Source organism: Lissotriton helveticus, chromosome 1_1, assembly GCF_964261635.1.
Source record: "Lissotriton helveticus chromosome 1_1, aLisHel1.1, whole genome shotgun sequence".
NCBI classification, from domain to species: Eukaryota; Metazoa; Chordata; class Amphibia; order Caudata; family Salamandridae; genus Lissotriton; species Lissotriton helveticus.
This window is the reverse complement of record NC_136057.1, coordinates 1,608,070,280-1,608,092,300: the sequence shown is the minus strand read 5'-3', so window position 1 is coordinate 1,608,092,300 and position 22,021 is coordinate 1,608,070,280. Positions and strand designations below refer to the sequence as shown.

At 47.9% G+C, this 22,021-nt stretch overlaps 1 protein-coding gene across 4 annotated transcripts in view; it reads left to right on the top strand.

The window, feature by feature from the left end:
- The first annotated feature begins 5,904 nt into the window (after window positions 1–5,904).
- The window catches only part of CALCOCO1 (calcium binding and coiled-coil domain 1), a 263,977-nt gene continuing 247,860 nt past the window's right edge, over window positions 5,905–22,021 (top strand). For 3 of the 4 annotated variants that reach the window (XM_078688018.1, XM_078688043.1, XM_078688035.1), the window contains exon 1: window positions 5,905–5,956. The gene's annotated coding sequence lies outside the window, so the exon portion shown is untranslated. The remainder of the gene's footprint in view (window positions 5,957–22,021) is intronic. The other variant, XM_078688026.1, reaches the window with a different exon arrangement.

Sequence of the window (22,021 nt, the reverse complement as noted above, 5' to 3'; positions counted from 1 at the left end):
TTTATTTTACCCGCTCTGGCCCCTCGCATTTCTCCTCCCCCCTCCCCTCTCTTCCCTCCGTCTTGTTTCGCATGTACCCCCTCCTTTATCCCAATCCCTCTCAGCAGTTTCCCTTTTAGCAGCTCTCGTCTTTACTCGCACCCGCCTCCCACACCGCGGACGCTTCCATCTCGCGTGCACCTACTCCCTTCTTCCATTTCCTTTTAGCAGTTTTATTTCCACCAGCTCCCCTGTCTTTACTTGCACCCGCCTCCCACACAGCGGACGCTACCATCTCGCATGCACCTACTCCCTTCTTCCATTTCATTTTAGCAGTTTTATTTCCACCAGCTGCCCTGTCTTTACTTGCACCCGCCTCCCACACAGCGGACGCTTCCACCCGCCCACTGCCCCTGCGTCCATCCAGACAGAGGCCATTTACACCCGCTGCCACCGTTTTAGCACTGTCAAAGTTTAAATATTTTAAAGTCTTAAAATTATAAAGTCTTAAAATAAACATTTATTTAAAGACGCATTTTAGACGAGAGCGTGTGAGTGTATATGTGCGTGAGCATGCCTCAGTGCCTTTAGTTGCACCCACCTCCCACACATCTGACGCTTCCACCCGCCCACTGCCCCGTTTACTTTGTGTACTCCCCCACAGAGGACATGCCCACCCACTGCCACCGTCTTAGCAATGTAAAAGTTTGCATTTATTAAAGGGCTAAAATAAATTTTTAATTAAAGTCGCATGACAGACAAGAGAGTGTTTGTATATATGTGCGGGAGCATGTGTCCATGCCTTTATTTGAACCCGCCTCCCACACAGCGTACGCTTCACATGCCCACTAACCACGTTTAGTATGTGTACTCCCACACAGAGGGCATTCCCACATGCTGCCACCGTATTAGCACTTTAAAATGTTGCATTTTTTGAAGGATTAAAATAAATGTTTCATTAAAGTCGCTTCACAGACAAGAGCGTGTGCGTGTATATGTGCGGGAGCATGCCTCCATGCATGTGTGTTTGAGTGTGAATATGTGTAGGTATGTAGGAGTGCCTGCATATGTGTGCTTGTTTATGTGTGTGTAAATTGCTAATGCCCTATATGTTTGTGCATGCTTTTTTTGTGTGTATACTTATGTGCGTGTGTAAGTTTGTATGTGCTGGTCGCTGCATGCATGTGTAGTTGCATACATCAGTGTATACGGCTGCAAGTGGATGGGTTTCCAAAGGTGTGCCTGGTCTGTGTTTGCACGTTTTTTTTTCATCTGTGCTTGCGCGTTTGTATGTCTCTGTGCATCGGTGAATTTAGAAGTTTTATTTAATTGCAATTAAGTCTCTGGGGTGGATGAAATTTTTTTTTTTTTTACTAAAACCGAGAGGTGTGACAATAACTAACGGCGCATAATGAAGAACCCAATGCAGGGAAATCTCTACAAGCTTTAAAAGTTTACACTAAATTAATACATCTAATTATTTTGCTACGTATTTTGAGACAAATATAACATCTATCCCTTCTTACATGCAAACCACCAACATTTCACTTGGTAGCGAAACAAACGTACCGAAACAAACGTACAAGATTGAAGGGATTCAACCTATAACCTGTAAAGATCGCTTTTCAGGATACAGCCTGGAATTATTTCGCACTACTCCTTTACATTTGTGTACAAGTACACAAGGGAAGCACAGTTCATTTTCATACATGCCCAATTATATTACATGTGGTTTGAAAACTCAACAGGGCTTAGTATGCTTGTTCCACAATATATAGAGCGCGTGCATTAAGGAATTCTGTTTGCGAGGTGCAAGGTAATTTTCAAAAAACAAGCGCTTTTATTACATTAAGTATTTACTGAAGGGAAAAACATTTGCGTGGTTGTGCATTTTGTTACAGAAATACCGGTTCTACACTCTGTTGGTACACATCTGTGTCGTTTTTTTTCATTTTCTCTGCTACAATTATTAATTAGCAAGTGTTACTTTGGAACCGACAACTGGCGCCACTGGGGACAAGGCAGACAGAGCCATTCTTATGGGGGTACCCCCTCCCTTCTCCCTTAGCAGCATGTGCATCCGCCTTCTCCAGCTCTTCTGCTTGAAACAGACAACAGGCGCCAGTGGGCAACAACATAGACAGAGGCATCCTGCTTGACGATGGGTTTGTCAATTACGTGTTAACACTAAACCGACCCGAGGAGCCAGGAGAGCACAAGCTCTCTCTCTACACATCGCTCTCTCTAACTCTCTCTCCACACACCTCTCTCTCTCTCTTTCTCTACACACCTCTCTCTCTCTATATGCATCTCTCTCTCTCTATATGCATATCTTTCTCTCTCTACACACCTCGCGTACTCTTACTATCTCTCTCTCTCTCTACACACCTCTCTCGCACTCTCTCTCTCTACACAACTTTTATTTAAGTATTATTATTATTATTTTAAAAAAAGCCATTGTTATTTGTAATATCAATATATCCAAGTCTCACATAAATACAACACATATTGCATTACAAATACTATAGGTGTCACATTTGCTATTGGCATTGTGAATGACAAAGCTATTAATTTTGCTATTATTTTTATAATTGTATGGCTAGTGTTGACTAGACTTTGAAGCGCTAGAAGGCCTGCTTTGCACTACTTGGGAACCCAAGGCTCGAGTAACCAGACTTTTGTTGTTTTTCTTCCCGGGGATTGGGTTGCAGCGTGTGAGGTGGGACGCCAAAGAATGAGGAGCTTTCTCGTGTTCAACCACTCCGCTCTGCGAGTTTTAACTGCATCAGTGACTGGAGAAGCCTCGCCCGCGGTCTGAGTCAAAATAAACATCGCCCTTTCACTTTCCTATATTATATTTTGTTAAAAAAGCGTCCATACACGGTTTGCAAACTTCTCACAATTTCCGGTCTCCTTCCCATGCCCCAAATAAAACACAGGGAAACTGTGCTGTTCGTCATTGCAGAACGTTTTATCAACAATAAGTTTTTATATGTATCCAACCAGAGACATTTTGGTATGTTGCATCTTTGACCAAGTCCATATGGAGCAATCGTCCTGGCAAGACTGACATCCCAGAGACCAGGGACCCAGGTCAGCTGTGAAACAGCATCCCCCACTCTGCCTCATTCCGCCTCACTCCACCTCACTGTTCCTTACGGTGCCTCATTCCACCTTATTGTGCCCCAGGCTCTGTACATGGGCTCAGCTGTGTAACAGCATTACCCATTCTGCCGCAGTGCCACATCATTATTTGCAACATAATTACACTGCACTCCATGCAACTTACACTCCAAATACCACTCAGTGCCACATAATTACAAGCCACATAATTACACTGCGCTCAATGCAACATAAATACACTCCACATAATACCACTCAGTACCACATAATTACACGCCACATACTTACTCTACTCAATGCAACATAAATACACTTCATATAATACCACTGAGTGCCACATAACTACACCATATAATTACACTCTCCTCAATGCAACATACACTCCACACAATACCACTCAGTGCCACATCATTATTTACAACATAATTACACTGCACTCAATGCAACATACACTCCAAATACCACTCAGTGCTGATCTGCTGCTCTCTTCCATCCCACCTCCTCTTTAACTCCCTGTTCTCTTCTCCTGTGCTGATCTGCTGCTCTCTTTCACCCTGCATCCTTCTTTAACTCCCTGTTCTTTTCTCCCGTGCTGATCTGCTGATCTGCTGCTCTCTTTTACCCCGCCCCTTTTTCAAATCCCTGTTCTCTTCTCCTGTGGTGATCTGCTGTTATCTTCCACCCGCCTCCTTCTTTAACTCCCTGTTCTATTCTCCTGTGCTGATCTGCTGCTCTCTTCCACCCCACCGCCTTCTTTAACTCCCTTTTCTCTTCTCCTGTGCTGATCTGCTGCTCTCTTCCACCTGCCTCCTTCTTTAACTCCCAGTTCTCTTCTCCTGGGCCGATCTGCTGTTCTCTTCCACCCGCATCCTTATTTAACTCCCTGTTCTCTTGTCCTGTGCTGATCTGCTGCTCTCTTCCACCCTGCATCCATCTTTAACTCCCTGTTCTTTTCTCCCGGGGCTGATCTGCTGCTCTCTTCCACCCCGCCCCCTTCTCCAACTCCCTGTTCTTTTCTTCTGTGCAGATCTGCTGCTCTCTTCCACATGTATCCTTCTCCTACCGCACACACACATACATACAACCACGCACACACACACATACAACCACGCACACACACACATAACCACACAAACACACACAACCACACCACGCACACAACCACACAAAAAAAACAACCACACAAAAAACCAACCACACACACAACCGCACACCCACAACCGCACACAACCACACACACACACACACACACACACCACACACCACACACATCAATCTGTCGCCCTCACTCTATCTATCTATATGTCGCACTCACTCTATCGATCGCACTCACTCTATCTATTGCCCACACTCTATCGCCCTCACTCTGTATCTATTTATCAATATATCGATCTATTTGCCTCACTCTATCTATCGCCCTCACTCTAGTTATCTATCTCTCTCTCTATATCTATCTATATATTTCTATCTATCTATCTATCTATCTCTCTCTCTATATCTATCTATATATTTCTATCTATCTATCTATCTATCTCTATCTCTCTATCACCCTCACTCTATCTATTTATCTATCTATCTATTGCCCTCACTCTATCTATCGCACCACCACAGCATCACTCAGGGAAATGCAATAGGTCTCCCAGCATTAGAGTTTGTGCTTTTAGAATTGTTTATGGGTTTTTTTTTAAAATCTTTAGCATTTTTGTTTCCTGTAGGCAATGCTAAAGAATTACAAAGAAAAAAAAGCCATAAACAAATCTAAAAGCTCTAACTCAAATGCTCCGAGACCTATTGCACTGTGTGAGGGTGAGGGGTTGAGGGTGAATGCAATAGGTCTCGCATTAGGAAAGTTTGACCTATTGGTATTGTAAATGACACATTTTGTATTTATGTGGCATTGCCTACAGGAAACAAAAATGCTAAAGATTTAAAAAAAAACCCATAAACAATTCTAAAAGCACAAACTCTAATGCTGCGAGACCTATTGCATTTCCAATGCTTGTTTAGGACTTGTGCCCTGGGTGTACTCAATACTAATTTTGCATAATCTACATGGTGGGGCTGAGATTATGTTCTGAGCACCTATAAGGCCTGTCTTCTGTTGCTGAGCACTGCTGTCATGCAGTCTGTGTCCCGTTAGTGTCCTTCCATTTCTGGTGCTTTGAAGGAATTTTAAGATACAATTAGAGCTTTTTGTTTCTCAGTGGGTAGTAATTTCTACTATTTGTAGGTTTCCTTCATCTTCATTGCTTGATATTGCTCGCGAGAAAGTGTCACTTAGTCTTTGAAATGTCACTCATTATTACACTAAAATTATGAAAATGTCACACATAGCAATCTGAAACCTTGGCAGTTATGCATGCCTGAACCTTCTGTTCGTGCTTTACTGCCCAAACCCCAATCGGATATTCCTCCCTTCATGTCTGGAGCGCCTCTTGACCTCAACACCAAATACTTGTACCGTTGTACCGTATGGTATAATTTCCGCTGCTTTACTCCACTCGACTTCGTGCAATCAAACCACATATCTAAATGCGTCCGCCCGCTTACCACTCTAAGCCAAACTTCCGCCATCCATTTTTGCTTTGCTAGACGGGAAATGTAGTCTGTCCACTGGTCTTATCCATAGTGAGAAAGCGCAGGTGAAACTAACGTCCCCAGCGCTCCATGTTCTCATCAACTCTAGATCCCGCCCTCTTTTTGCTGTACCCCACGGTTAATGTAGTCTTCTTTGGACTTCTAGTTATTCCAGACGCAGTGCTAGAACTACAATCCCCTGCACGCCCCGCTCAGGCCTGTTGCGAGTGCTCTGTTATTGTTGTGGATAAGAGGTCACAGGCACAGCTGATGCAGGGTAAGAGATGCCGTATGTGGGGTCCTTGGGTTGTATTGGGGCTGCCTTTCTCTGCGCAGGTGGTGGTGTCACATTGAGTTGGGTGCGAGTGGCGTGTTGGCAGACTGGGAAAAACAAATGGTTACTTGTTACGGCTGTCCTGCGTATCATTCGTATGCTCGGGGAGGCCCAGCAGCTGCAGAAGAAAGTGACTCATGTTCCGATTCTTCGGAGCGACGCGAGTTCATGTTCATTAATGGAAAACGAATACATGCCTGTGCATTTCCGTAGGTTACAGCTGTAAATAGTAATGTTAATGTAATAATTGTTTATTTTATGTAGAGCCCCTGCCACTCGTCTGCCAATCCGAGACTCAAAAACAACAGGTGTTACCGTTATCCAAAGTAACAGTAGTCCATTTACCGACCTCAGAAGGATGGAAGGCTCAATTGACATTACTCGATTTAAGCTTGTGACCTGTAGATAACACTAATTTCCGTTCACTCTATATGTCAATGGTGGGCGTTTAACTTACTAAATTATCTTGCCTGCTGGCAATAATATTAGCACTCATAATAATGATTTGCTTCCAATGACCATTAATTGCTCCAGTGCCTCTTCGCCTTCTTTATTAACGATCTGTTTTCTTCCTTATTTATGTCTCACCTCTGAAAGTTGACACCCTCGCCTTGCCTCTTTTTTTGTACCTGTCTTTAAACATATGAGTCTCCATATGATCTACCTATCGCTTTATAGACATTTGTCTTTTTTGTGTCCGATTTTTTTAATGGAGCTGTGTCTTATTTATCTCTTACTTCTCAGTGCATGGCAAATTCACCTTGAACTCTTGTGTATCTTCCCGATGACCTTGTATCTCCACAGTGTGCACTAGAGAATGGCTGCTGTCACCACTCAGCTACTTGAAGTATATATCACTGTTGTAAATTAAATCTACTTTGTTTAGAAATGGGACATGGGTTCTGAGCACAAACCTGCCTTGCCATGGCCAACAGGGAAACACACACTTGGACAATTGCTTTTAAAATTGTGACAATGAACACAAAGATCCAAGCATGCAAAGTTCTGCAAAAAATAACTGACTAGGGGTTTTCTACACAACAGTAGGCCTTTTGGCATGTATTTCAACCTTCTTGGTGGTGACCGTTTTTAGGTCTCGCCTGACGAAAGCAGCGCATGCGCTGCTCTCGCCCGAGAGGACCTTTTGCAATCGATTCTCCCCGTGGGCTCATGCACGCGTCTGCATGGACAAAGATGGCTGCTCACGCCATCTGTCCAATGCAGACAGCAGGTGTGTGTCCGTGGGACAGTGGGCAGTCCCACGCCATTTTGTTGTAGCTCGGGTCTTCCCGTCGCACACGCGCTCGGGTCTTCCCGTCGCACACACGCTCGGGTCTTCCCGTCGCACACATGCGCACATGTCGGCGTGCTTTTAAATATAGCGTGGCCTTAGCGCTATCACTTTCGCGTGGCCGCGCTTGTTTTGTGCCTGTTACGGTCTCGGGCGAAGTCCTGTGCGGGCTTGAAATAATCGGATAGGAAACGGATATAAATTCCTTTGTATCCTTTCAAGGCAGAGGCCAAGGACAGTGAGCTTTCAGGGTGGGCTGGTGCCTCTGAACCAGCCGTATTAACCCACTGAGCTATCTTAGTGAGGTGTGACCTGCAGGTTACACACACATCCCTTTGGCAGGTGCCTTTGCACGCTGTGCGAGGGCCTGTAGGGTGTCCAAGAGCTTTGTTTAGTGGAATTCGAACTTGCGATCAGCGTGTTGCATCCAGATGTATGTGCGCTGCCGGTGCTGCCTTCTTGGTGCTTCAGCCAGCTGCCCGCAGGTTGCAAACGCCCTTCTGCAGCGTTTACAGTAACCCCTTAAACTGCCTCACGGGGAATGAAGCCTTTGATCTACCTGTAGCGTTGCACACAGATTTTTTTTCACCCTGATCTGCTGTGCTTGGAGGGCGCCTCCAGCCTGTTGTTTGTAGCATCTCTGCGGCGTGTGCAGTAACCTCGTAAGCGGTCTCACGAGGAGTCCGCGAAGCCACGGGCCGCATTTTGCACAGAGGTCTCTGTGTAGCAGGTACAGTAACCCCGTCAGATCTCTGGTAGAGAGTGCAGCCCGTGGTCTGTACAGATCTACGCAGCACCTCCTGTAACACTGTGTGTAAGCTGTCTCATGAGAAGTGGCGTGTGTAGTCATGTTACACATACACACTGATCTCTGCAGCAGGAACAGTAACCCTGTAAGCTGTCTCGTATGAATTGAAGCCTGAGACAGGCAGCCTGCATGCAGATCTCTGCAACAGGTACAGTAACCCTCTAAGCTGTCTCGTTGGGAGTGGGGTCCATGATCATCGTGTTACACACAGACCTCTGCAGCAAGTGCAACAACCCCATAAGCTATCTCACGGGGTGTGGAGTTCATGACCTGTATGTTAGGCACAGATCTCTGCAGCAGGTACAGCAACCCTGTAAGCTATATCAAGGGGTGTGGAGTTCATGCCCTACATGTGAGACACACATCTCTGCATCAGGTACAATGACCCTGTAAGCTATCTCATGGGATGTGGAGGACATGACCTGCATGTTAGGCCCAGATCTCTGCAGCTGGTACAGCAGCCCCGTAAGCCGTCTCGTTGGGTGCGGAGGTCATGACCTGCATGTCAGGTATAGATCTCTGCCGCAGGTACAGCAGCCCCATAAGCTGTCTCAATGGGTGTGGAGGTCATGACCTGCACGTCACGTACATATCTCTACAGCAGGTACAGTAAGCTGTCTTGCGGAGAGTGGAACCCGATGTTTGCATGTTCATCGCACTCTGCAGGTACCGGGGTGGAGACGGTCGCACATCTCTTCCGCGGATACAGTAATGCCCGCAGCTGCCAGACTTGGGGAGGGGGTGGGTGCAGACCGTGCCCACAGGGCACAGCAGCAGCACCCACCTCTGCTGTGTCCTCGGCTCTCCTTCCTGCCATTGGGGCAGGTTCATCGCCCGAATTGATTGGCAGAGCCCGCCTCCTCGCCCCCTCAGACTCAGGAAAGCTGTGCTTCCTCTTCCCACGTGTTCCACTCCCCCGCCCTCTCGGATGGAACAATGAGGTGTCTATCGGGGCCGCCTCTGCCTCCAGTCCTCGGTTATATCCACTCGGCGTGCGAGCGCTGGACGTGCAAGGATTTAACTGCTCCTACAATCAATCAATCAATCAATCAATCATGCCATTTGTATAGCGCACTACTCACCCGGGAGGGTCTCAAGGCGCTTGGGGGGAGGGGTATGCTACTGCTCGAACAGCCAGGTCTTGAGTTGTTTCCTGAAGGCGAGATGGTCCTGGGTCAGCCGAAGGTGGATGGGGAGGGAGTTCCAAGTCTTGGCAGCCAGGTAAGAGAAGGATCTTCCTCCGGCGGTGGCTCTTCGGATGCAAGGTACGGCTGCGAGGGCGAGGCTGGTGGACCGTAGCTGGCGGGTGGGCATGTAGAAGGTCAGGCGGTCGTTGAGGTACTTGGGCCCCAGGTCGTGGAGAGACTTGTGTGCGTGGGTGAGGAGCCGGACCGTGATCCTCTTGTCGACGGGGAGCCAGTGCAGGTTCCTCAGGTGGCTGGAGATGTGGCTGCGTCGGGGGACATCCAGGATGAGTCGGGCGGAGGCGTTCTGGATGCGCTGGAGTCTTTTCTGGAGCTTGGCTGTGGTTCCGGCGTAGAGGGCGTTTCCGTAGTCCAGTCGGCTGGTGACGAGTGCCTGGGTGACAGTCTTCCTGGTCTCGGTCGGGATCCAGCGGAAGATCTTGCGAAGCATACGCAGGGTGTTGAAGCACGATGAGGAGACGGCGTTGACTTGTCTGGTCATCGAGAGGGAGGGGTCCAGGATGAAGCCCAGGTTGCGTGCGTGGTCGGTTGGCTTGGGTGCGGTGCCCAGGGCTGGGGGCCAGCAGGAGTCGTCCCAGGCGGAGGCTGAAGATCCCAGGATGAGGACTTCCGTCTTGTCCGAGTTCAGTTTCAGGCGGCTGTCCTTCATCCACTCGGCGACGTCTTTCATCCCTTCGTGTAGGCAGGTTCTGGCGGTGTCGGGGTCTCTGGTGAGGGAGAGGATCAGCTGGGTGTCGTCGGCGTAAAAGATGATGTTGAGGTTGTGCTGGCGTGCGATGGCTGCGAGAGGTTTCATGTAGATGTTGAAGAGGGTGGGGCTGAGTGAAGATCCTTGCGGGATGCCGCAGATGACTTCGGTGGCCTCGGAGCGAAACGGGGGGAGGCGGACTCTTTGTGTTCTTCCGGCGAGGAACGAGTTGATCCACTCCAGTGCCTTCTCTTGGATACCGATGTGGCTGAGGCGCTGGACTAGGGTGCGGTGGCAGACCGTGTCAAACGCAGCGGAGAGGTCCAGGAGGATGAGGGCCACTGTTTCCCCCTTGTCGAGCAGGGTCCGGATGTCGTCGGTGGCTGCGATGAGGGCGGTCTCGGTGCTGTGGTTGGCTCTGAAGCCGGACTGCGAGGGGTCGAGGGATCCGTTCGTCTCGAGGAAGGCGGTCAGCTGTCTGTTGACGATCTTCTCGATGACTTTAGCAGGAAAAGGGAGGAGCGAGATGGGGCGGAAGTTTTTGAGATCGGTGGGGTCCGCTGTAGGTTTCTTCAGGAGGGCGCTGATCTCGGCGTGCTTCCAGCTCTCCGGGAAGGTGGCGGTGTTGAGGGAGGCGTTGATGATGTTCCGGAGTTGGGGTGCGATGGTGGAGTCGGCCTTGTTGAAGACGTGGTGTGGGCAGGGGTCGGTCGGTGATCCGGAGTGGATGGTGTTCATCGTGCGGGCTGTGTCTTCGGTGGTCACCGTGGTCCAGGTGCGAAGGGTGGCGGTGGGGGGCGTTGGTTCGACGGTTGGGTGCGTGGGTGGGGTGCCGAAGCTGTTGTGGATGTCGGCGATCTTGCGGTGGAAGAACGAGGCGAGGGAGTCGCAGAGGTCTTGTGACGGAGTCATGTCGTTGGTGCCGGTGCTGGGGTTGGAGAACTCCTTGACGATAGTGAAGAGCTCTTTGCTGTTGTGGGCGTTGTTGTCCAGTCGTTCCTTCAGGGATTTCTTCTTGGTGGTGCGGATGAGCTGGTGGTGCTTGCGGGTAGCGTGTTTGAGGGCGGTCATGTTGTCGGTGGTCCGGTCGAGGAGCCAGGCTTTCTCGAGGGTGCGGCAGGTCTTCTTGGAGTCCTTGAGGTCGTCGGTGAACCAGGATGCCTTCTTGCTTCTGGGTCTGCTGGGAGGGTTCTTTAGTGGCGCATGGTCGTCGGCGCAGGCGGTCAGCCACTGTGTGAAGTTGCGAAGTTGCGGGCTGCTTCATTGGGGTCCGTTGTGTTGGCGGGTGGGCTCTGGCTGAGGGAGGTGGTGAGCACCTGTAATGCCACGTCCAGGCCTGTTTGTTTATTCTGTAAATAGTTTCTCTATCTTTCGTGTAACACCCGACTTCAAACATCACTTACACGAGTTAACAGTAATGTGAAGTTGCAGCCTGGACCGCGTGCCAGCCTTTTGTGTTTTACTAGTAGATAGCTCAGAGGCTTAAAGCTCTGACGACAAATCTACCTACGATATGCAGTTGTTACGCTGGAGCCCCTTAGGGCCGACTTAGCCTTTCAAGTTTCTGCGGTCGATAAAATTTGGAGTACGTTAATAGCAGCTCAGTTTAAGTGGCCACTGGCGTAACGAAAAGTGTGGGGGCCTCCCTGCACGGTACTTAGAGGCGCCCCCTCCAGGCTCAATCAGGAGCTCTCTGGCCACAGTGCAGTGCCGAGGGGGCCCCTTGGAGCTAGAGGCCCCCCCGCACCGCGGGGGCTGCGTGGGCCTGTGTTACGCCCCTGTAAGTGGCATATGTAACGCAAATTAGGCTGTTTTCTTGGTATTGTTTTTACACTTTAAGTGTAGACTTTGTTTTTCTGCATTTAGTTCACTATACACTACTATAACCCGTATCACACATTTAGTTATCATTATTTGAGTTGTCAGAATTAGTGTTCGTGTGGATTAAATTTCTTCTTTAATCCTTGAGTGTTGTTGTGTATTATTTTATATGCATGGCGTTGTTTTTTAGCACACTGATTCCGTATGTCCGCATTTGGTTCTGTTTTGGGTCTTTTGTGTTTTTTTTAGAATTGGATTGAAGGCTTCTTGTAGTGATTGCTCGAATAAACAATTGGTTGTGCGACTATTCCTTGCGCATTGGTTCAGAGTCAGAGAGTTGGCGCTCCCTCAGGAGTGAGTTCTGTTATTTGAAGCGATAGAAGGAAATGGTAAACAAGCATTGGCATAGCCAATAGGTCTCGCCTTTGGGACCTTATAAGTGTTCAGCCATGCAACAGTTGATGTTGTTGCACTAAGAATATTGTGCTGCATAACTAAATACTTATAAGGTCCCAAAGGCGAGACCTATTGGCTATGCCAATGCTTGTTGAGTTGGGGCTCCATCACTGCATTGCTAACAGTTGCTTTGGTATCTGTGGTATTTATTTAAGTATGTATAAAGCCGACCTCATGTCATAACTTCAAAGTGCTCTTATACAGAGAAAGAGTAAGGGAACAATATTCAGTTGCCATTGGTTCATTAGAGTCCGGTGAGATGAGGTGATGAAAGTCCATCCGCATTCTTTGAGTACAATATCCTATAGTTGTCTCAGGTGACTGTTGCTTTAATCAAAAGTAGTTTGGCTCTGCGTTGATTTGAGTGTCAAATGAATGTATGACAGAATACTGCATGCATTTTTCATGCAAGCCTTAGTAACTCAGTAATTTGAACTAATGCATCTTTAGCACACATTTATTTGTTCTGCACGCAATTCGTTTAAACGACTTGCCTTAGGGGGACGCTGGATATTGGAATAGTTTAATTTACTATTCCAACTCCAGTCTGCGCAACAGTAGGGAAGGTGTTGGGCTTTCCAACACACCCCACCACTGTGCCCCCCTAAAGCATGTTGTTGTAACGACTTGCGTGCAGAACGATTGAGTGCTAAAGATACATCTGTTCTGTTGCCGGCACTGTGAAGGCACAGCGTGATTCAGGTTTCGTCCTAAAGGAATGTATGACGGAATTCCACATGCGTTTTTCATGCATTACTTAGGAACTCCGTCATTTGAAGGGTAATGCAGTGTGTCTTGAAGTCATCATGACATCCACTGGAGAACAATGGAGTGCTTTCAGAACTTCTTTGGTGTTGTCAAACCTTTGTAAATGTATGCACATCTTAGCAGAACTGTTCTGCAGTGTTTGAAGATTATTAATCAGTTCTTTTGGGAAGCCTGTACAGTAATAGCAGATGGTACGTTTAATGTCTCGCCTGACCCAGCGCATGCGTTGATCTGGCAAGACTTTTAGTAAGGGCTTAAAAAAATGCTACCGTGGCCGGCCTACAGCTTGTGTGCACGGGCGCGGGCTTACAAGCAGAGGCACCATATGGCTTTCCTCGTCATGCTCATTAAGCGCATCGCTCGCCGCACTTGATCGCGTTTGCGATCACTTTCACGCGGCCGCGTTACCTTTACGGCCGCGCGGCCAATGCTTTTGTGCCCTACTTTTACTTTTCTTTCCCTCTTTTCTCTGTATTACTTCAAAAGGAACTCAGTCTAATTCTCACAAAGTAAGTGACTATACAGTGGTTCTAGTTTCATCGAAATGCATGTATACCCGGTTACATATTTCACGGTATGTTGGATTCTAGTGGGAAGCTATAAACCTAGCATATACTTAGACCTCATACTGCATTAAGCTGCCACTAATGTTGTTCGGGCAACACTCAGTCTTTTTATTTCATTGTTCAAATACATGTTTTACATGTTTATCATGGGATAGCATCTGTGAGCCATCTTGGATAATGCAAGACAGCCAGACATTGGGGTGTGACAAGTAAATATAGGAATGATGGGTTTGTGTGACTTTAGAGGCTGTGCATATCCGACACTCAACATGCATCAAGTGCATCAAGTGGAGCCAATAAGGGAAACGTTCAATCCACAGCATGGATTCTCCATGGGGGCAGAGCGTGACATGCGCACGTTTTCCTGGCTATTCCAGACATGTTTTCATCTGGTGAAGCCTCTTTGCCACACTGCACCATCTCAGTTTGGAGGAGGGGGTTACAGCCAGTCGGCTCACTTAGTTGCCAATGGAGCTCCCTAGCAGCGGAAATGCGTTCGCTTGAACTGCTCCCCAGCTAAGCTCTAGGCAAAGTACACGCAGATTTAGGTGCTTCATGCTTGGATGGAAGAGGGTCTGCTGAGCAGGAACCAGTCTCCGAACCGGAGTCTCGCTCCCAAAGAGTGCTCAGGCACACTGCAGAATCACAAGTAAACAGTTCTCCAGAGCACAAGGTTCCAGTCTCAACCCTTCCTCTTGCTTTTCACTTTTTAAAATGGGAGGTCACCTTTTTACAAAAAGCTTAAGGTTTATAGTCCGGTTTGTGAGCAGCACAGAAAGCAGAACCTCTTCAAATATTTTTGGGTATTCAATCGATTCGACACCGAACCAATTCATGAATTATTCTACAAAAATCAGGTTTCATACAAATAGGAGCAGAATAGAAGGGAGAAGACAGAGTGCCTCTTGCAGATGTGCCCAGTCTCTGCAATTGCCTCAAAGCGTCCTGATCTGATCTGAGCATTCACCCACTGAGCTAGCGTCCCCTGTGGACAGTCCAGCTCTGTATCACGTGCGGGCTGTGACTGGACAGCTGCAGGTGGGGGTGCTCGATCTGTGCGGTGTAGAACATTATCCTAGTGTGCCCTGACCTAGGAATGGAGCCAATGCCTATCATCGCGTGCGCAGAAGTTTACATGTTCTAAAAGCGCAGACCCTGGAGGGCGATGGGTGCACGGGGCATGTTTACAAGGGCATTTCATGAGTTATTCTGTCGTACCGATATCTCAGACTCCGCATCAGCTCAGCTAATACAAGCGCCTAGATGCCAATCTTTCAAAGTGTGCTCTACCGAATGTATCTACGGCCCCAGCCTGACCAAACCCCACCCCTGTTAGATCAAGCTCACCTGACCTTCTGCAAAATGCTTCCCTCCACTGGTTCTTATTCCTGTCTTCACGTAGCTCTATAGGCATCCTGTGTCAGACGTACGTTGCTTGCACAGCTCTGTGTTTTTTCTATTAACTATAGGACTTGTAGTTCTTCGTGTACAAGGCGAAATATTAACAAGGGCTCGCGCTGGCATGCCGCGCTGCAATAAAAAAATAACGAAACAGAAAACGCGGTGTCATGACAACTGCAGTACTGACTCCGCCCTTCATTCGCCCAGGGAAGATAATGTGAGCAACCATAATTTGTTAGATACGAACACCTTTTGTTCAGAGCACTGTAAAGCTGTGAGCATGTGATACAAAGTACCGTCAGAAAATGTATAATTATAATTGTTTTAGTATTACCATCAGACATGAAAAAGGAGAACAGGCATTGGCATAGCCAATAGGTCTCGCTTTTGGGACCTTATAACTGTTTAGCCATGCAACAGTTGATGTTGTTGCACCAAGGATATTGTGCTGCATAAGAAACTACTTAGAAGGTCCCAAAAGCGAGATCCCCTTAAATAAAATAAAAAAGTGCCAACAAGCAAACTGGCTTCACTGCTCTCAGAATGCCTCATTAGGATGTGGGGGGGGGGGGGACTCACACCGCTTGAGCTAGTGATACCAAGCATGCTGTGTTAATGAGAGCTGTGGCCCACTCTGCACTGGAGCCCTGTATATGTGGGATGGTGCTGGGGTTCTCTTTTTATGTGCAAGAGGGATGGGTTTCGTTCTGCACGTGAGAAATGATAAGGGTCGGGTTTCTGTTTGTGGGACAAGTTCACTTGGTAAGAACGACACAGATGAAGCTCTCTGTTCATAGGGCAGGGATGAATCTCTTTCCGTGGAAGGGAACAAGGGACTCTCCTTATGTTGGGCTCGGGATGGGAATCTGTACTTTGCTCAAAGCTGAGGTAAATAGTCCCATAATAACAATATTACTAAACTGCAAATGGCCTAGGCCCTAATGTGATTGCTGAACTCCCTCTTTAGGCCAGTTACTATTTTCCCAGCATTAAAACAGTATTGACGGTATTGAGTGCACTGGACTGGCTTTGGAGTAAAGGGGGAGACAACCCAATTCAGGTTAGGCTGATTCAAAGAAGGCCTGGAGAGGTGGCAGCTCTCTGTTGAAGGCAACATCACACGCTCATGTTTTTACCCCTTCCTATCTCATCCCTGGGTAAGGTCAGGTCTGTGAGGCTCAGTGACACCACTCCAGTGTGGGACAAGATGTGAAGGGGTGGGGTTTGAAGTTGATTGAAGTGCAGCCCCTGGCACTGCAGGGTTTGAACTTAAAGCCTCCAGGGCTACCTTTACGGATGATGTTACTGTGTGTCATTAAACCCCGAGTCGTGGCAGGCATCTTTTTTTAACGTATTTTTATTGGCATTTCATACATAACGTTACATGATAATTAATTACAAGTGTATTTTTCATATCCTTATCTGTTACAGCGTTAGGAGACATCGTTCTGAGTCATTCCTGTTTAACTCTGTGTTAAATCCTAACTTGAGCTACAGTGCATTTTAGGGTGGAAAGATAGTCCAGTGAGATTCTTGCATCCCTGTTGCATAGTTATTCTATCTAGTACCTGCTCCACTTATTATTGATCACGACCAGACGGGCAGTCTTCAAAAGCATCCGTGGGTACAGATATACCATACATATATAACCATTTACTATATTGTCAACTTAAAAAAACTTAAAGTTATGCAGAAGGGTGTTGTGTGTAATAATCTCGTAAGGTGCATTTGGAGGATCTCAACGCAGGTAGTCCACCATAGAACCGGAGGGGGCACCCAGAGGCGCAACTAGAGTCAAATTTTGTGGGGGGGGGGGGCTAAGAAAAAATTTCGAGGGGGGGCTGAATCTTTAGGCAATCGGCAGAGTCGAGCTGCAGGGGCTCTTAGAGGGGGTGAAACAACAACAAAGCTCCATTAACATGCACAAGGTCTTTTAAAGACCTGTGAAGTGCTCGGGTGCGGCTGTGAGCGAGCACGGGATGTGTCTTATCCTGGGCTACCACACACGACGGGGGAGGGGGCTGAAGCCCTTTAGGGCCAATGGGTGTTGCGTGCCTGGGGGCACCCCACCCACAGCCATTCACCACCCTCCCACTCGTTAGGTCCCCAACAGCTCAGCAAACTTGGGGCACTCCGTCTTACTTCAGATCCATAATCCCTCTTGTGGAAAGGGGGTTTATATTCAGCGCTCTGCAGCGGACCACTCGCCCCTCGTGCTCACTACTTGTGCACGTTGGTCTTTCCCAGGACACCATTGCCTCTTTCCATTGATCAGCTTAGCCTCATCCCAGCTTAATGCTCTACCCTCTACCCTCTGCCCCAGCCCATGCAATCACATCCCTGCTCCAAGTTTCTACATGGGTCCCCGTCGTTGATTTCCATTCCAGCGCTATTCTTCGTTTGGCAATTCCTGGTGCAAAGTCTATCAGTCTATTCCCAACCTTGCATTTCTGTGGTCGAGGGAAGAGACCGAGCAAACACACCTGCACCGTGGGGGGCAATACCCTTCCCAGTGCGCTTTTAATCTTGGCTAAGACAGCCTCCCAGTATGGACGTATGCACTGGCAGTCCCAACTCATATGACTAAAATCCGCATCTGGTTGCGTACATCTTGGGCATTGCTGTAACTCCCCCCTCCCCATATGTCACATTAAGGCGGTGAGGCATCATATATGACATATGTATGTAGTTAAATTGGATATAATATAGGCACGTATTCCGAGATATCTTTTTGAGGGACGGCAGGGTCTTGCTCCATTCCACATCTGTGAGTTTCCTGCCCACACTTCTTTCCTATTTCGCCCGCAGCTCCCTCATGGGACCGAGAGACACTGCAGTTAAAGTAGCAATAAACCATTTCATCTGGTTCTCCCTTGCACCGAGTGTAAATAAGGCATGTAACACTGGGTGCGTCTCCGGTTCTTCTCTCCCTCTTTCCAGATAGACTGTATTTTGGTTCCTGAGGCGGAAGTCGGGAACGTGCTAATAGTATCTTTTAACTTTAAAAATCGTAATTAAAATTGTTTTGCTTACTTTTGTCCTTTTGGCACTGAATTATTCATTTTAAATATCCCCTTGTGGCACGCACTGACTGCATTTTAAATTTCGCCCCCCACAGCAGCCGACTAGGTGCTGCCTCGGAGCATTCACTTTAGCCACCATCTTGGGTGAGTAAGAGGGCGAGCTGACTAGTTGCTCGGCCCTCCCACCCTCACCAGCATAAAATGCTCACCTCTTCACGGACGCGTAACAGACGGGCGCAGCGGGCGCGCCAAAGGCGAGCCCGTCTGCGCCCGTCCGCGACCGGTCGCGGCCAGGGGCCAGTACCCCTGCCCAATGTGACATTATGGGGTCAGAAAGGCTGCACTACACCAGAGAACAACTGCTGAAACTGTGCCCGGGGATTGGAGAAAATTGTAAGCACAGGATGCACGTGAATAATCCACCACTCCAGTGCATTGCCTGCGCCTTTGACCCACATACACCTAAAGGCTTGAAGAAGGAGGCTGAAAGGGTGAGCATGGCGTTGTTGAACTGCCGCTCACTGAAGAAGCACAAATTAGAAATTCACGATCTTTTATTAGATCGCCGGCAGGATGTGCTTTTCCTAACCGAAACCTGGTTGGATGAGACATCCACCCCAGAAATCCTGAAGGCCCTCCCTTTAGACTATTGCTTGTTAAGAGTCGACAGGGGGATTTAGCGAGGGGGCGGCATTGTGCTGATATACAAAAGGGAGCTGCCATGTACTCTGGATGCTATAAAGATCAAGAACAGCGAGGCGGGGTTCTTTACCATAAAAATCTCCCCGAAAAGCACGATTAATGGCTTTTTGATTTACCGACCTCCGGGTTCGACCTCACAGTTTGCTGATAGCCTGGCAGAGAATGCCACCCAACCTGCACTACGCTACAGCAAGTGTTTAATCCTGGGGGATTTAAATCTACACCTTGAGGATACAAACTGTAGAGAGGCGCAGGAGGTCATGTCGGCAATGAAACCCCTAATGCTGGAACTTCAGTCAGTTATACCCACGCACCAATTTGGACACCTGCTTGATCCAATTTTTTTTTCGAACTGGGAGGGAGTGGAAGTCTCGCCCCCCATTAGGGTACCATGGTCTGACCACTGTCTTATCCCTTTTAGGCTGAATTTAAGCCCAGTAAAACGGGATGAGTCAAAATCCATGCACCCTAGGCGTAGGAATTGGAAAAAATTTAGTCAAGAAGCCTATAAATTGGCATTGCTTAAGGAGGCGCCACCATTGAGTGACACCCTGAGAGGGGCTTGGAGGGTTCATGAAGAGTGGATGGCGAAGACCTTAGACACGGTTGCGCCCTGGACAACTAAGGCATGGGCCAGGCGGACTAAAACGACGCCATGGTTCAATAAAGAGCTAGTGGCAACCAAAGCGGCGTGCAAACGTCTTGAACGTAACTGGCGTAAAAACTACGATTTAGAGTGTAAACAGCAATATAAAGACAGTCTGAAAAAATACCATAAACTCATAAAAGCAGCGAAAGGCGCATTCTTGAAGGAGAGGATAGAATCCGCCGATAATTCATCCAAGGAACTGTTTACTATATATAAAGAGCTCACGGCTCCTTCTAGGATAATAGCCCAAGACACCTTTTCCGAAGAAGTCTGCGAATCGATAGCGGACTACTTCGTGAATAAAGTGGAGAAAATGTACGCCTGCTTCTCGGCTGAGACTGATCGGCTTATCAATCGATCTAACAAAAGTACGTCACCTGCCAAAGACATGTATTTAAAGTGTTTTACAGTACCCCCCAGACAGGAAATGCCAAGACTAGTGAATAGTATTCAATCAGGCTCCCCCAGTGATGCAGCCGCTCCTAAGAGTTTCAAGAACCAGCTTGAGGTGATAATTGATCACATTAGCAACATGGTCTCCCTCTCATTTAAGGAATGCCACGTGTTAGATGAATGGAAGAGGGCTCAAGTGATACCCCTAAAAAAGAAAGCCAACCTCCATATTTCTCAGCTTGCGAATCTTCGCCCCTTTTCTCTTCTCCCGTTCTGTATGAAAACAGTGGGAAAAGTCGTCAATACTCAGCTCATGGTGTTTCTGGAAGAGAGTCAGCGTCTTCACCCGTCTCAGTCTGGGTTCAGGGCTAGATACTCAACAGAGACAGCCCTCCTCCTCTCTACAGAGAGGCTCAGACAAATAGTAGATGAGGGACAGACGGCAGCATTGGTACTACTAGACCTGAGTGCGGCATTTGACACCGTATCACATACCACGCTGCTGACTCGCCTCACAGAAATGGGAGTAGAAGGACCGGCCCATGAATGGATACGATCCTTCTTAAAAGACAGAAGTTTCCAAATTCACTGTCCTCCGTTCAAATCCTCCCCTAGGTGGTTAAGGCATGACGTTCCACAGGGCTCAAGTCTGAGCCCGACGCTGTTTAACATATATATGGAACCCCTGGCTAGAATTGTGGCACCTTATGAAGTGGACATTGTAACATACGCAGATGACACGCAATTGATGATCACCCTAGCTCAAGTGTGTGTAACAACAAAAGGGAGAGTGAGGGATTGTATTCACAAAATGTGAATGGGGATTACTCCTGTTCCCCTGGGTAAGGTATAATAATTAGCAATAGGAGTATCACCAGAGAGAATCGTGGATTCTTAATGGGATGTGTTTTGAGAAAAGGAAAGAATTCTTCCTTTTTGTAAAACAAACCTCACTCACCAGCCTAGTGGTGACATGCTTCATCATCGGGGTCCACCCTGATGAGCGAGTGGCATCAGGGTGTGCTACAACACCTGAACTACAGTGGAGCTGGATTGTGGTTGTTAGGTGCAAAAAAAGTGTGGAGATACTTTGAGGGTAATTATGACCAAGAGTATCTCTGTAGGTGGTCTGGTCTACATGTTTCAACCTATGTGTGGAAGTTACCAGGTTTTCGTCAGGACCAATAAAAAAGAAAGTGGACGGTCTACACCCCCTAAAAGGTGTACCCAGTCCTAAATTCTTGTGACCAGATAAGCAAAAAAGTCTGCTATCGGTGTTAGCTCCTGCCAAAATCGGCGGGCTTTGTAATAAAAAGACTCCTACTAGGTGTCTTGTGGCTTCGTAGGGCAGGGGATGGGTAATCCTCAGCTAAACATATTAGTTCCGCTGTGCGAGCGACGGCTGTTTACCTATCTGCCATGTCCGCTAGCCCCGCTACAATGGCCGGTGCTGCCATGATCTGTTAAGACCGGAGCTGGTTTCCGGGGTGGGCGTGGCCTAATCGCAGTCACATGTGGGTTGCCTCAAGGATGTATCCGAGTGGATGAATGACAACTGTTTACGCCTTAAAGGCGACAAAACGGAGCTATTGGTGATTGGGAGAGCTCCCACAATTTGGTCATCAGCATGGTGGCCATCGGAGTTGGGGCCTACACCTTCCCCTTCCGAAACAGTGAAGAACCTAGGTGTCTTTCTGGACTCCAGCCTATCCTATAGACAGCACATTGGAAGACTGGTGGGTAAATGTTACGGAGTCCTCAAAACCATACGCAAAGTACTTGACTATTTACCCATCAACACCAGGAAATCTTTAATACATGCACTAGTTACCCCCCACCTGGATTATGGAAACTCCTTGCTTATTGGTCTGAGTAAGAAAGGATTACAGGAGCTACAATGCGTACAAAATTCGTCTGCCAGACTGGTCCTGAATTTGTCCAGAAGAGCCTCAGGGAAACGGGCTCTTAAGACCCTCCATTGGCTGCCCATACAGGAACGTATCCTGTTCAAATCACTGTGCATTACACATCCTGTAGCCCAGGGGAAAGGGTCAAGCTACCTTCAAAAGCTTCCAACGATCCATTGCCCAAGGCGCAATTTGAGATCATTAGGGAGCATGCTGTTTCAGGTTCCCCGCATTTTCAAATCACGAATGGGAGGTCGCTCGTTCAGATACCTAGCCTGTAAGAGATGGAACGAGCTCCCCATCGAACTTCGAATGGAACCATCGGAAGTA